The following is a 14,614-nucleotide window of genomic DNA, read 5'->3' as shown; positions in this document are numbered from 1 at the left end:
TAATAACTGGCTTCTCTGTGGAGAACTCTTAACATTCCAGTATTGAGATTGCAAAAATTTGTTAGGTGGACATTTTTTCAATATGTACAATACACCAAAAATAAGACAGATGCTATATCCATGAATAATGGTAAAATAATTACACTATTGGTACTTTCAGAGCGTTTTGCACGCTAACTATTTTTTTTTCTTCAAAGTCACTTTTCCTTCAGTCCCGTACGTCACTATAACATTAATTAGTATTAAACCTCGTTAATGAATGTATATAAAATTTTTAATTAAATACAAAAAAAAAAAAAACAGCATAAATAATGGTTACATAAAGCATAACAGGCAAACATTTGTCTTCTGTGTTTAAACTAGAACCATTTGAGTCTCATTATCGAATAGCTTGGACCTGCCCTTGAATAGAGAAAAATATTTAATAAAGTAGTTCGCCTTGTTAAACGGTTGGTATCATTTAGTAGATTCAGTGTGACATCGGGGAAGTTAGTAATTTTTATGTTTGCTTGTATTGTGATGCGCAAATTGCAGGATTGAAAGATGAATATTATTTCCTTTCTTATGTTCTCGCACTGTCTTGGTGATGTGTTCTTCATGATTGCGAGGTCGTCGGTCCGTTATAGGCCGATGTTGTTTTTGCCTAGCTTTTTTTTTGGGAAAGGATGATAAATGAAAGATCCGACTACTTCACATACTTCCGCACCGTCGAAACTGCCTATGGTTACATCGAACATGTCGTTGTAGATTTTCTTTTTCCACGACGAATTGCTGTCAAATAGAATGGAATTACGAGCTTGCATGATTATGTTTATTTCTTCTTCTGTAATGCTGGTAGACTTCTGCACGTGTTTGATAGAGTTGATTAACGGGGTTTTTTTTTGGTTTTTTTTTTTCTTTGTTTTTTTTGGTTTTTTGTAATTGAAAGACAGAATTCCAGAATGTCAAATACAATGAACGTGCTGCTGGCTTTTTTTTTTTTATGTTTTCAAACCAATTGATTACGGCCGAGATGTTTTTCCACTGATGTAGTTTGGTTTTGGTGATCAGATTTCGGTTTCCTTTTTCTTCTTTATCTTTAAATTAATTTCATTTTTTTTTTCATTTTCACATTTTTAATTTTCGTTTTTTTTTTCTTTTTCCCTTTACCTTCTTAACTTTTTCCCATTTCCTTTTTATCTCATTGTAACTTTATTATCTTCCTTTTCCTTTTCATGTTTTTTCATTTTCTTCCTTTTCTTTTCTTTTTCCTATCATTTTCTTTCCATTACATTTGTCCACAATTCCTTCCTTGTATTAAATTTTTCCTTTCCTTACCTTATTATTTCTTGTCTTTCCCCATTTTTCTCTCTCCCCTTTTCCCATATGCTTTCCTTTGCTTTCTATTTCCTTAGCTTTTTCTTGTTCAATTAATAATAATAATAATAATAATAATAATAATTTGGATTTGTAAAGCGCAAAATACATAGGTCTCTATTCGCTAGAAATTACCTTTTCATTTCAGTTCCAATCTTTCCGTTTCATAATAATCCTCCCCCCACCATTTTGATTTTTAGAGATTAGCACATATGCTTCCTAGAATGGGATGTGAAGCCAGTTTTAGGACTTTGCAACACGCAAACAGTTGGTTGAAACCGAACAATCTGTAAAGTGGATTTGTTTAAAGTGGACTACGCTTGTTTAGCACGTTGCAGACTCACTCGGCCAAAATACATTTTCTGAACTGGTGCAAAAGACCCATTTGTCATTTACCCATAGGTAGGAATTAATAGCAGACTTGGTACAGGGTTACATTTTTAATTTGATTGTAAAAAACATAACAGTAGGTTCCAAAAAAAGCGATTGTCAACTGAAACCATACACAAATTTACAGTTACAGTGAATACACAAAAATACTTGAAAATAAAAATATAAAACGGATACTCGATTGTTGTTTACCAAGTCAGCGTCTAGGGGCTATAATGAACTGCCACCCGCATTTTGATAACTCAGAATGGACTGGGGGCTATCAGGTACTGCCAACCATAATCTGAAAACAGGTCATATTGAATTAGGCCTATACAATTTAACAGTAAATACCGTATATAATATAGTGAAAAAAATAAATATTAAATAATACTGATCTAATATGTTTCAATATTATTTTTAATATTTCTCTTTAATGTTGGAAGTTACTTGGTTGACGGGCGGTTAATAGTTTGTTCGAATAATGTGGGCCTTCGATAAATATTTATCTTTTACTTATGTCAAGTCTATTGGGTGGGAAGTACATCTTGTTAGCGTTTCGTAGTGTTTTTGATTGATCGGATTTCGTTTTTCAATCAATAAATTTTTTTCAATTGGGAATGGGAGTTCTTGAAGATGACAGTTGAGCATATAAAAAGCATGCAATTGCACTTTATTTAGATCGTATATATTTAACATACTTAAACGTTTTATGTCAAGTCTATTGTGAGACACAACTTGGATTTAGAAAAGGAAAGGGTACCAGAGATGGAGTCTTCCTGTTAATATGTCTCAGTGAGAGAATGATTGAGAAACAACAAAATCTCTACTTATGCTTTATAGATTATACAATAGCATTCGATCGTGTAAAACATTACAAACTACTAGAAGTAATGAAAGAGCTGGAGTCCCGGAGCATGAGAGAAAACTTTTAACACACTTATACTGGCACCAGACAGCAACAATAAGAACTGCAACTCAAAACAGATGCTCAAATAGAGTGTACATACGCCGTGGCGTCAGACAAGGATGTATTCTATCACCGTCACTCTTAAATTATGTTGTGAGATGCTACTCAATGAAGCTATGGAGAGCTGCACAGGCGTAATGATAAACGGAGTCAGCTTAACCAACATCCGCTATGCTGACGACACAGTCCTGTTGGCCAATAGTGCCCATTCTCTTCAATCAATGGTAGACTCGCTCTGCACCGTGTGTAAGGCCTACGGCATAGAACTGTTCAAATGCAAACAAGACGAAAACAATGTGCATCAGCAAAGTAATTCCAGATAATTTTGTAATCAGTGCAGAAGGTAAAGATCTTGAACAAGTCCATGATTACCAGTGTCCTGGGACCACGGTTAGAGATGATGGTAGGATAGATGATGAGATCAAATGAAGAATAGGCAAAGCAAAAGCAACGTTCTGGGAATGCAAAGAGTTCCTGAGGCGCAACATCAGCATTCACCCAAAAATTCGTTTACTGAGATGCTATGTATTCTCTGTGGTGACATATGGTAGTGAGACATGGTAGTACACCAAAACAAACAGGAATAGATTGCACTCATTCGAGATGGGGTGCCTAAGGAGAATGTTGAAAATCAGCTGAAAGGATAAAGTGTGCAACCAGGAGATATTAAATAGAGCTGGTACACAAAGGTTGCTAGTTACTGAGTTGATGCAAAGAAAGCTGAGCTATGCAGGACATATTCTCAGAGGCAGTGGAGGTGAGCTACCTAATATCATCTTGGAAGGCTTAATAGTAGGATCCCGAGCCAGAGGTAGACAGAGAGGAAAGTGGAGCGATGACATCAAGCTATGGAGTGGTACAACATCCTACGTAGGAGCAAAAAGAGCTGCTGAGAAAAGAAGTGGATGGAAAACTATGGTGGCCACTCTTTGTAGCGTAGACGGCACTTGATGATGATTATGATGAAACTTTTTAACAGGGGTTTTGAAGTCGTTTTATGTGGTGAATTTGTGATAATTCTAGCAATTCGTTTTTGTAATATATATAGTTCAATGTTAAATATCAGAATGTTCATTCCACCGTATTATATTACAGTATTAGAGGTTTGGTAAACAACATGCATTGTATAAAATGTAAAAGTATTTACCTAGTAAAAATATATTGAACTTTATAGAAAGTACCAACTGATTTAGCAAGTTTATTAGAAATATAATTTATATTTGGCTTCCAGCATGAATGTTCATTTATACGGATTCCAAGAAACATAACTGTTTTTGCTCGATTTAAAATTGAATTGTTAATTTTTATTTGGTTGTTAATAACAGGAATCTTATTTTTTTGACGAGGTCTGAAAAAAATATAATTTGTGTTGTCGATATTTAAAATAAGTTTGTTTGCACTATTATAAATTTTGAAAGTTCAGTGTTTAGTGTGTTAATAAGGTTATTAATTTTGATCGCTAAGAAAAACAGTGGTATCATCTGCAAAGGAAATAACATTTACATTTTCATTTACTCTAATAATATCATTAATAATTACAAATAAGGAATAATAAAGGTCTCATAATGGAATTAGGGATGACTTAGTATTATTAATTTGGACGTATTGTTTCCGTTCACGCAGAGCGTTAGACAGGAAACTGGTATGGCGATACTGTAAAACAACGCGACGGCATAATAACAGCTGAGTTCCGGTAACTGACATATATCGCAAGTAACCTTAAAATGTATGTATAGAGGAGTAGTAAATATAATTGATTATGGCTGTCTTTCAGTATCTATGTATAATTCATTTCTTTATATTTTAATGGCGGATCCAGGATTTCGAAATAGAGGGACCAATAAAGGCTTTTCACAGATAGGGAGTTGTTACAACCGCTAATGTAGAAAACAACAGGTAATGTAGTAACAACCGTTAATGCATCACACTCCACAGCTTATGTAGTAAAACTCCCCGCTAATGTAGAAACAGCTTATGTAGTAAAAATAAATCAACCTCAGCTTATGTAGAACGCTCAACAGCTAATGTAGTAACGAAAATTACCTCACAGCTAATGTAACTACTATCGCCAGCTAATGTAGAATATTAGAATATTACAATACAAAAACATGGGGGAAAAAAATATGAAAAACATGGGAGAAACTAAAATCAGGTTGCCAGCACATTTCCTAATGGCACATAAAGCCGTGAGGACACTTAAAAAATGCCACCAATGTCAATATTTTAGTAGCCATAAGCACAGATGATAAGGCCGATATATATATTTAAAAAAATGTTATGTTGGCGTGACGGGTTCTCAAAAAATAGGGTAGGTAGGTAAGGATTTCTTTTTTTTTACTTTTTTACTGCCACAATATATTCAGCAAAGGACTTGAAATCTATAACATTAATTGAATATGCATTTAAAGCCCCTAATTGTCATTAATGTTTCGTACTCATTTTCTGCGCGTGTCTCAATGGCCTATTTTAACAGCCTTTAGAAAACATCTCCCCAAAAAGTCATGTGCTCCGATTATACATTTTTTTTTGTAATTTTGGGAAAGTAAACTCTACTCTAGGTCCTCCGAATATAGAGACGTATTTGTTACTATTAAAAATTTAACTTGCGATGTTAAAAACATATCTGCTTTACTTTATCAATAAATTATTAACCAGGGAGTTACGAACAAGACCGCTCTCTCGATCGTTGCGTGCGAGAAGCAGGGACAGAATCTTAAGTTTGCATGCAAGTTATGCAAGTCTCCAGGGGCCACGTGAATGCACTGAGAAGTGGGCGACTTAGAACCGTCCATTTTTCAAGCAGGGTATAAATATTTTTTTTACTACGATCAATGATTCAATACACATGTTGTAAGCATTATATTTTTTGAAGAATGCATGAAATCCACGTAAAAAAGTTTTTTTCGTTAAATTTAATTGTGATTTAGCTTTAGTTTAATGCGAAATTTGATAGATTTTGATTATAAAAACGTTTAAAATACAATTTTTGTCGTGTGTTTTAGTTCCCTGATAAATCAAGGAGCGCTATTTTTTGCACTCTTTAGATCGTGTTAAAGAGTGCGAAGGAGCGCCGCGCGCCGGCGCGAATGCGCTCTTTTTAAGTGAAGGTCTGGAAATTCAAATAAAAGTGTCTAGGGTCGGCGATTTTTTAGGTTGGGTCGGGTTACACTAACATAACAATTTTTTAGGCCTAAGTGAAAATGCCCGAATACGGAAGCACCTATGTGCAATTCGATTTCAAGACTTGTCAAGATCATTTGTGTTGTCAAGACGACATAATATACATATCATTTCGACATGTCGAAATCAACTATCTTGCCAAGACGACATACAATTTGAAAACATGACATTTTTACTATGTCGACTTGACAAGATAATCTATCTCGCCATGACAACATACAATGTGTATTATGTCGACTTGTCAAGATAGGGACTTTTAGATTTGCACGTCGACATATTGGACTGCTACGTGATGAGGTCATTTTAAGGCACTGCGCATGCGTTACGTCGTCTCCTCGTCAACTACCAAAATCGAGAACGTGTTCACCTCGTTTTTCCCGTCGTCCTAAATCCAGGACGCCGTGCTCGCTTTGTAAAGTTTAAAGATGGAAGATGAAAATATAGTGGCAACGCCGCTTTCACTAGTTCGTCCAACTAAGGCAGAGACAGAGTCTGAGTGAAGTTTCTAACTTGTGTTGAACTAATCTGTATTATTTGGTTTTTAATGCACAGGCAGCTATGTAATTTCTACTGCCTTCGTAAACACAAAAAAGGCGGTGGAAATTCATGAGCGTGCTTACGCCAGTGTGCATGCAATGCAAACTTGCACCGCAGCGAGCGCGGCCGGCCGGGGAGCGATTTTTTTTCTCCATACGAAACATTTACATGAAACTCCACTCCGGCCGTCTCGACCCGAAAATCTCATATTGCAGAATTCAGGAGGTCAAAAGGTCATCAACAGATAAACGTCTACAAAACAACTTCTGAGAGAACGTCTCTGTCTGATTTAAAAAAATACATTCATGTTACCATGCTAATACTAATGGGTCGTTTAAAATGACATATAATATTTGATTGAGCTGCGCACGACTAATGAAAACGTGTTATTTTAACTTAAGTTACATACTGTGACAATTTTTATTTTTTGGTTAGGTCTGGGTTTTGCGTAATTACCTAGGCCTTCTAACTACTAAAAATATACGCTTTCTGGGGAAAGCACAAAGAGTAAGGAAAAGCGCGTTTCTTCATCAAATGAAACAGGGTGACAGTTATTTTCAAATTAAGAGAAGAGCTGAGAATAGGCAGGTCTAAAATACTGGATGCCATAAGACCTGCCAAAATGGCAGAGCACCAATGAATGTATAAATGAGGCCTAAGCCTAGTTATTAATATTAGGCATAGTAATCTGCAGGTTCTTGATTACAAGGCTAGACCAAGTTAATTACATGTAATGCCGAAATGATTATTATTATTTATTATTATTATTATTATTATTATTATTATTATTATTATTATTATTATAATTATTATTATTAATTATTATGTTACTAAAATCTACCTTAAGAGGAACATTAGACAATGGAGAAATTAGAAAACAATAAAACGACGGTAAGGGGAAATAACACAAAAGATATTCCCCTTGGAATTTTTACTATGTCGACTTGACAAGATAATCTATCTCGCCATGACAACATAACCTTTTTACTATGTCGACTTGGCAAGATATATTTATGTCGCCATGACAACATAGGCCTAACATTTTTACTATGTCGATTTGACAAGATAATCTATCTTGCCAAGAAATCATACAATTTGTATTTTGTCGACTTGTCAAGATAAACTATCTCGCCATGATAATTCATACACTTTTTACTATGTAGACTTGACAAGATAATCTATTTCGCCATGACAACATACAACTTTTATGTTATCTTGACAAGTCGTCAAGTCGAATGCCACTTAGGTGCTTCCGTACCCGAATGCCCGGGAAAACCCAATTTCACACTAAACCGAACCTTTTTTTTTCCAAGTTCTAAAACCATTCCTATTTTCCTTCAATAAAGTACTTTCCGAAAACAGGATCTCCCTGTTCCGAATGCCGAACGTTTATTCGGTCCGGAATACAAAATTCTACTTCTACAAACCGAACAAACAGTATAAACAACGATTTTCGGACGAAATAACGCAATAATCATCGTTGACTAGGAATTAACAACGAGGCCTTGCAGAACAACCCGTGAATGGACCGTTCGTACAGCTAGGTCAGTCCCGGCCCCAGTAGCGTTGCCATTGATAATATATATTCATTAAAACGACACGCTACGTAAACGTTAATGTTACAGTGACAGTTACGTTTCCATTGTTTTAATAAAGTGCATTATGGCCTTAGGCGTAATCCTTAAAAATTAATTGGAATCAACCTGAAATGAAGACGAAACACAAAACAAGTTTCTACGGCGGCTGAAAATGTTGTTAGAAAGTTACATGCATCAGTGTAAATTACAAATGCATATCTTTACTTATTCCTCAAAAACAAATGTTTGCTAATTACGTAGGAAATTTGTAGAGAATGAAATTTAAATTTTTTAAATTTATTTAGATTTGGCACTAAACAATTTTGATTTAATAAATCTGTTTAAATAAAAATGTATCGGTTGACACTGTACTTGTTCCTGTCAGAAAGCTGTCACACACTACGAAACTTTAGGCGATCTGACATTGTAAGAGAATTCGATAATTTCTCTTGTTTAGTTATTTTGATAGTACCCCCTCTATTGTTGAATTATGACCTTAGGCCCTTGGCAACCCTAATATTGAGAGGAGGAAAGCATGGACTAGACCTATGATAAAGGGGAAGCACTCTCATGTTCTTGTTTGAAGTTAATGTTTAGTGTTCTTTGCTGACCATAGTAGTAAGCATATACTATGTTCTAGTTATGAATCTATATGATATTTAGGCAGTACTTATGCATTGAAACTACAGGCTCAGAAACTAATAATTGCTAATATAATAATCACACTGAGCATATAGGCTTAGATAACACAATAAAGATTGACTCAGGCAAATGTTATGCTTTCACCTTATTCCATTTTATTATATTTTTCACCGGTTGCCGATATCCGAAAGCAATTGGAAGAAGTGTATTCTGTAGTAGTACCTTCGGTTGGACGCCGACACAAACATCATCACAGCCAAGCACATTTTCCCATCCATGACCCACAAAAATAACCAATTAGCGGCAGAGTTCAGGAGGGGCAACCTGATGTTTACAACAACCTAGCAAACAGGTCATTGAACGGTCAGTATCCGGCTGATTAACGACATGGTTTGCGTAAAAACACATAGCCTTTAAACGAATATTCTGCGTCTGGAGATATACTTTTTTTCCCTTTGCAGTTGATGTCATTCCACACAGTGGGCCAACATTTTGATATTTCTGCAAATTTAATAGCACGTATTTACCATACCCGGGCTGCAAATAATCGTGTTTTTGACATTTCATTTTGACAAATATAATAGCACGGTTGTTAGAGCTGAAAATCGGCCGTGTTTATTCGAAACCAGCCGTGCGAATCACGGCTACACGATTCGTTTCCTAAAGCACTCTCATGTAAATAACTTATAAACCAATTGAAACTAATTCCTCGGATACCATGGTGATGAATCTTTAGAAACAATTAAATCATGGTTCGCAACATCGAATTCCTTTGATATAGGTCAATAAATACACCAATCTTTTGACATATTTTGATAATTCACATTTTATAAATAACAATATACCACCCGACTCCCTTCCTTTAGTCGAAGCTTTTTTGCTCTGTACGTAAAACGAAACATATCCTTCCATAAAAAAAAATCAGATTTAGACCAAATTTCTGACAGTCCAATGATATCAAATTCTTCGAGATAACTCATGAAGTCTTCTGCACCCCATTTATCTCTAATTCCATGTATGTTCCATGCTATACATTTAATGTCACGCACCGACGGACCTTGACCTCCTTCCTACTCCTCAGCCACTTCGCTTGACCCATTATATCTACTTCCATCCTTAGCTTTGTCTTGTTGTTTAACAACTTTGTTTTTCTTTTCATTAAATATGAATGTTTCAACAACACCACAACTGTATGTTACCACTAACCTGTCATATCTCAGCTTAGCTGAGCAGTTTTCATTTTCGTTAATAATTTCCCTTCTTTTGGCCAACAGCTTGCTTCTAATTATTCTCGTTTTTGGAGCAAAATCTTCCGAGATACTTATCCATGATCCTTTCAATTTAAAAGCATTCTTCAATATGCGTTGCTTATCCTTGTATTTAGCAAATCGTGCAATTATTCTGCTTCCTTTTGCCTTGGTATTTAGCCTATGTGCTCGCTCTATTTCAATCTCATCCTGTATTTTCAAATCATTTCTAATGCATTCCAACACCATTTTTTCCGTTTCTTCCCATTTCTCGTTGTCTTTCTGTGGTATGCTTTTAAATATCAAGTTATTTCTTCTTGATTGGTTCTCCAGTTTCTCCATGCTTGCTTTCAATGACTCTATCTCTTCAATGTTTGCTTGTCTATGGTCATCTATTTGCTCTTCTAACTCTGCCAATTTATTTTCTATCTTATCTAAACGAGGATTTATTTCCGAGCCTAGCTTGTCGATTCGTTTAAGAATTTTCCTGATATCACCCTGCGTTGCTGGCTTTGTAATGTCAGCGTTAAGCTGGAGTTGCTTCATTGTTGCTCCACGTGTCGCCATACTATTCAAATTATCGCTAAACAGAGAGCTCAATGCAAACACGTCCGTTCACCACGGCGTCACAGTGTTGTTCGTTCAGAAATGATAGATCCAACGAAAACTTAGCTACATATAAAGGAAATAAAAAGGAATACAAAAGGTTGATTCAGATTAAAAAGACTAAATACTCTAAATCTTTAACTGAAAAAGTCATAAGTTCATTAAAAGTTGATAATGGAAAACATTTTTGGAATTTATTTAGAAAAAGAAAAATCCAAAATAACGACATACCTGATAGTGATTGGATAGATTATTTTTCAAATTTATTTGATACTGACCAACAAATAATAAATGAGATTGATAATAGGCCTAATGGTATGTATAGCAATATAGAGTCAGAACCCTTGGATAGTGATTTAATGAATGCACAAATTACGGCTGATGAAGTCAAAGAAAGTATATTGGCTTTGAGAGAAAAAGCGTCACCAGGTATAGATGGAATTCCGTCTGCCTTTTTCAAACGGTGTGGTAACCTTTTTATTTTGACGTTAACTGCAATATTCAATATAGTTTTAAATACGGGAAATATACCTTCAACTTGGTCAAGTTCTATTATAATTCCATTTTTCAAATCGGGGGATAGAAACTTGCCACAAAACTACCGTAGTATATCTCTAATCACAGCAACTTGCAAAATATTTATGAGAGTAATTTATAATCGCCTTTTGAAATGGGAATCAACAAATAATATACTTAGGGAAGAACAGGCAGGGTTTAGAAAAGGATACTCTACTACTGATAACATTTTTATTCTTCATACTTTAATTAGAAAATACCTTTATAAAAGTAAGGGAAGATTTTATTGTGCATTCATAGATTTCGAAAAGGCTTTCGATATTAAGTAAATAGACAAATATTATTTAATAAACTTAAACAGAGTGGGATGAACGGGAAAATATTCAATATTTTAAAAGCATACTATGAAAATGTAAAAAGTTGTGTCCGTACAAAAAATGGCATTACAGATTTCTTTAATTGTAAAAATGGTTTAAAACAAGGATGCATTCTTTCACCACTCCTATATTCTCTTTTCATTAATGATTTACATTACGAATTTAACAATAATTATGATTTTGATAGTTGCGGATTAGGAATGACTAAACTCATACACATTTTATTTGAAGATGATCTCGTACTAATGGCAGAATCACAATTAAAATTACAAAAATTAATTAATGAGTTAGATAAATATTGTATGAAATTTGGAGTTAATGTTAATTTGAAGAAATCTAAGATAATTGTGTTTAGAAACGGGGGAATTCTCAGATCATATGAAAGATGGACATACCGAGGTAATTTAATTGAAGTCGTTCCATATTTTAAATATTTAGGTATTGTTTTTTCATCTCGTGGTATTTGGTCTATGGCACAAAAAAATCTGACTGAACAAGCGTCGAAATCTATGTATGCAATTATGGCAAATACAAAGTCTATGAGTAATTTACCAATTAACATTTACTTTAAAATTTTTGACATTAAACTAAAATCAATTCTAGACTATGGGAGTGAGGTCTGGGGCTACATAATGGGCGAAGATATTGAAAAAAATCCATGTTAAATTTTGTAAATTTGTATTAGGACAAAAAAGAAATTCAGAGAGTGCAGCGATTAGAGGTGAACTGGGCCGACATACAATTAGATCTAAAAGATTGACAAGAATCATTAAATATTGGTTGAGAATTATTAAATTGGATAGAGAGAGGCTGGTATATAATGCATATGTCGAACAGTTAAGATTTATAGATAATGACAGTGATTGTTGGGCAAGTTGCATTAGGTCTCTTCTGTTTCATTATGGATATGGGGAAGTCTGGATGAACCAAGGGGTGGGTGATGAAACGGCTTTCATTTATAATTTTAACAAATGATGCCAAGACATAGATGAACAAAATTGGTTTAGCAGTATAAATAATTCAAATAAATTGAAACAATATGTTAAATTCAAGTGTACTTTTGGAATTGAAGCGTATCTCTCAATGAATATAAAACCGTATTTTAAACTGTTAATGACATCTTTTCGTATATCAAATCATAACCTTGAAATTGAAAAGGGGCGTAAAAACAATGTTAATTATAAAAATAGACTTTGTATTTGCCAAGATGGTAGTATCGAAGATGAGATTCATTTTCTTTTGTTTTGCAAGTTATATACTGATTTAAGAAAAACATATCTCCAATCATATTATATTAATTTTCCAACAAATGAACAATTTTATCAAATTATGTCATCAAAAAACAGTAATATAATTAGAAAAGTATGTTTATTTATTTATCATGCATTTAAGAGAAAGGAAAACAAAGAAACACGGGTGTCACAGCACGCTTATTTAATTTGTAATAATTTTGTTTTACAAGGGGCCGGAGGCCTGGAGTTTGATGAATAAATTCCCTGTATGGGGAGCATGAATATAAAAAATAAATACACCAACTAAGTATTGTTTGTTTTCATTTTTTTATTAGCTCAAGTATGGCATGCAAGGTTGAGTGTTTTGCGCGAAATCCATATTGATGGTGTGAGTCCACAAATGTAAAAATCTACCACAACATTTGTGGTAGATTTTGACATGTTTATCACAAATGACAAATGACCACAAATGTAAAAACACTCTACCTGCAAGTGTCAAAATAACCGCAAATGTCATAACATGTCAACCACAAATGTAAAAATAACCACAAATGTAAAAATTTGTTTAACACAAATTTAGTAACATTTCACATACAAATGTAAAAATTTCCATTTTTACCTCAAATGTCACAACATGTCAACCGCACTTCCTTAGCACTTAAATCCTTAAAATATTCAAAGACCCTAATTAACTGCTATAGTAGAGCAGCTAAAGCACGAAGTTGCGCATTTAGACAGGGCCCATCAAAGGATAAACTGCCATTTTTTCCGGTCAAGGTTTTCTCGGCGGTAATATCATTCTGACCCCATTCTATTTGAAATAAACTTGGGGCAACACAGATTTTTACCTCAAATCCAAGACGGCCTCCAAAAACCAAAATGGCCACCATAATTAAAATTATTAGAGATATACAGCATATTTATTCGGTGTTGTCAACCTTTTTTAAGTGGAATTAGACCTCAGACATAAGCATTTCATTATCAATTAAGGGCCACCAAGAATCCAAAGCAAAGATGGTCGCCAAAATCCAAAATGGCCACCGAAAATCACAATTATTAGAGAAATGTAGCATATTATTCGGTTATGTCAATGTTTTTTTTCTAGTTGATTTGTCACCTGGTACATAAACCATTCAAGATCAATTGAGGGCCACCCAGAATTTGGCATCAATCCAAAATGGCCACCAAAATTCAAAATGGCCGCAAAAAAAAAAAAAAAATCCAGATTTGCAGTTATTTATTTGTTCCAAATGTCGATGTTTTTTTCAGGGGATTTGTCTTCTGGGACATAAGCCTTTCACGGTCAATCGAGGGCCACCCAGAATTTGGTCTTAAATCCAAGATGGCCGCCAAAATATAAAATGGCCGCCAGAATTAACTTAATTCGGTAAATTCTGCCTATTATTTTTCCCTGTTAACGTTTTTAGGAAGATTTTTCCTAAAACATGTACATTTGAAGTTAACTTTAAGGCAACTTAAACTTGACTTCATATCCAAGATGGCCGACAAATAAAAAAAAAGCGACAAAATTACCTATTAGTAAGATGTATACTGCCTGCAATTTCGTTTATTCTCATCTCACCTTGCCTATTGTTTCTAATCATGCTTGCATGAAATTCTCACTTTATACTATCTGGCTTTTTCTACCCTCACACACTCCACTGAGCAAGAACAGTGTTGTCCAAAAGCTCTGGATCTATTTCTGGCTGTTTACTTACAATCACTTTTTAACTGTTGCTTATCAAATTTGTATCTCTACTGAGATCCAGTCATGTTCCAAAAAATGGCTATGAATAATATAAAATATATTTATGTCACCGTAAACAGATGACTAGCCAAAATTACAGATTTACATAAACCTGATGTGCAAATGTCATCGTTAATGCTATTTTATACAAACATTTTAGGTGACTGGAGTGTTATGTGTATTTGCTTTTGCCTTCAGTACTTGGGGTGATGGTTGCAGCAGGGCACATCAGACAAGCAGTATTACAGTAGCATTAGT

The sequence above is a fragment of the Anneissia japonica genome, unplaced genomic scaffold (genome assembly GCF_011630105.1).
Source record: "Anneissia japonica isolate Jap-2015-1 unplaced genomic scaffold, ASM1163010v1 scaffold4479_len244543_cov124, whole genome shotgun sequence".
Lineage (NCBI taxonomy): Eukaryota > Metazoa > Echinodermata > Crinoidea > Comatulida > Comatulidae > Anneissia > Anneissia japonica.
This window is presented reverse-complemented; position numbering follows the sequence as displayed.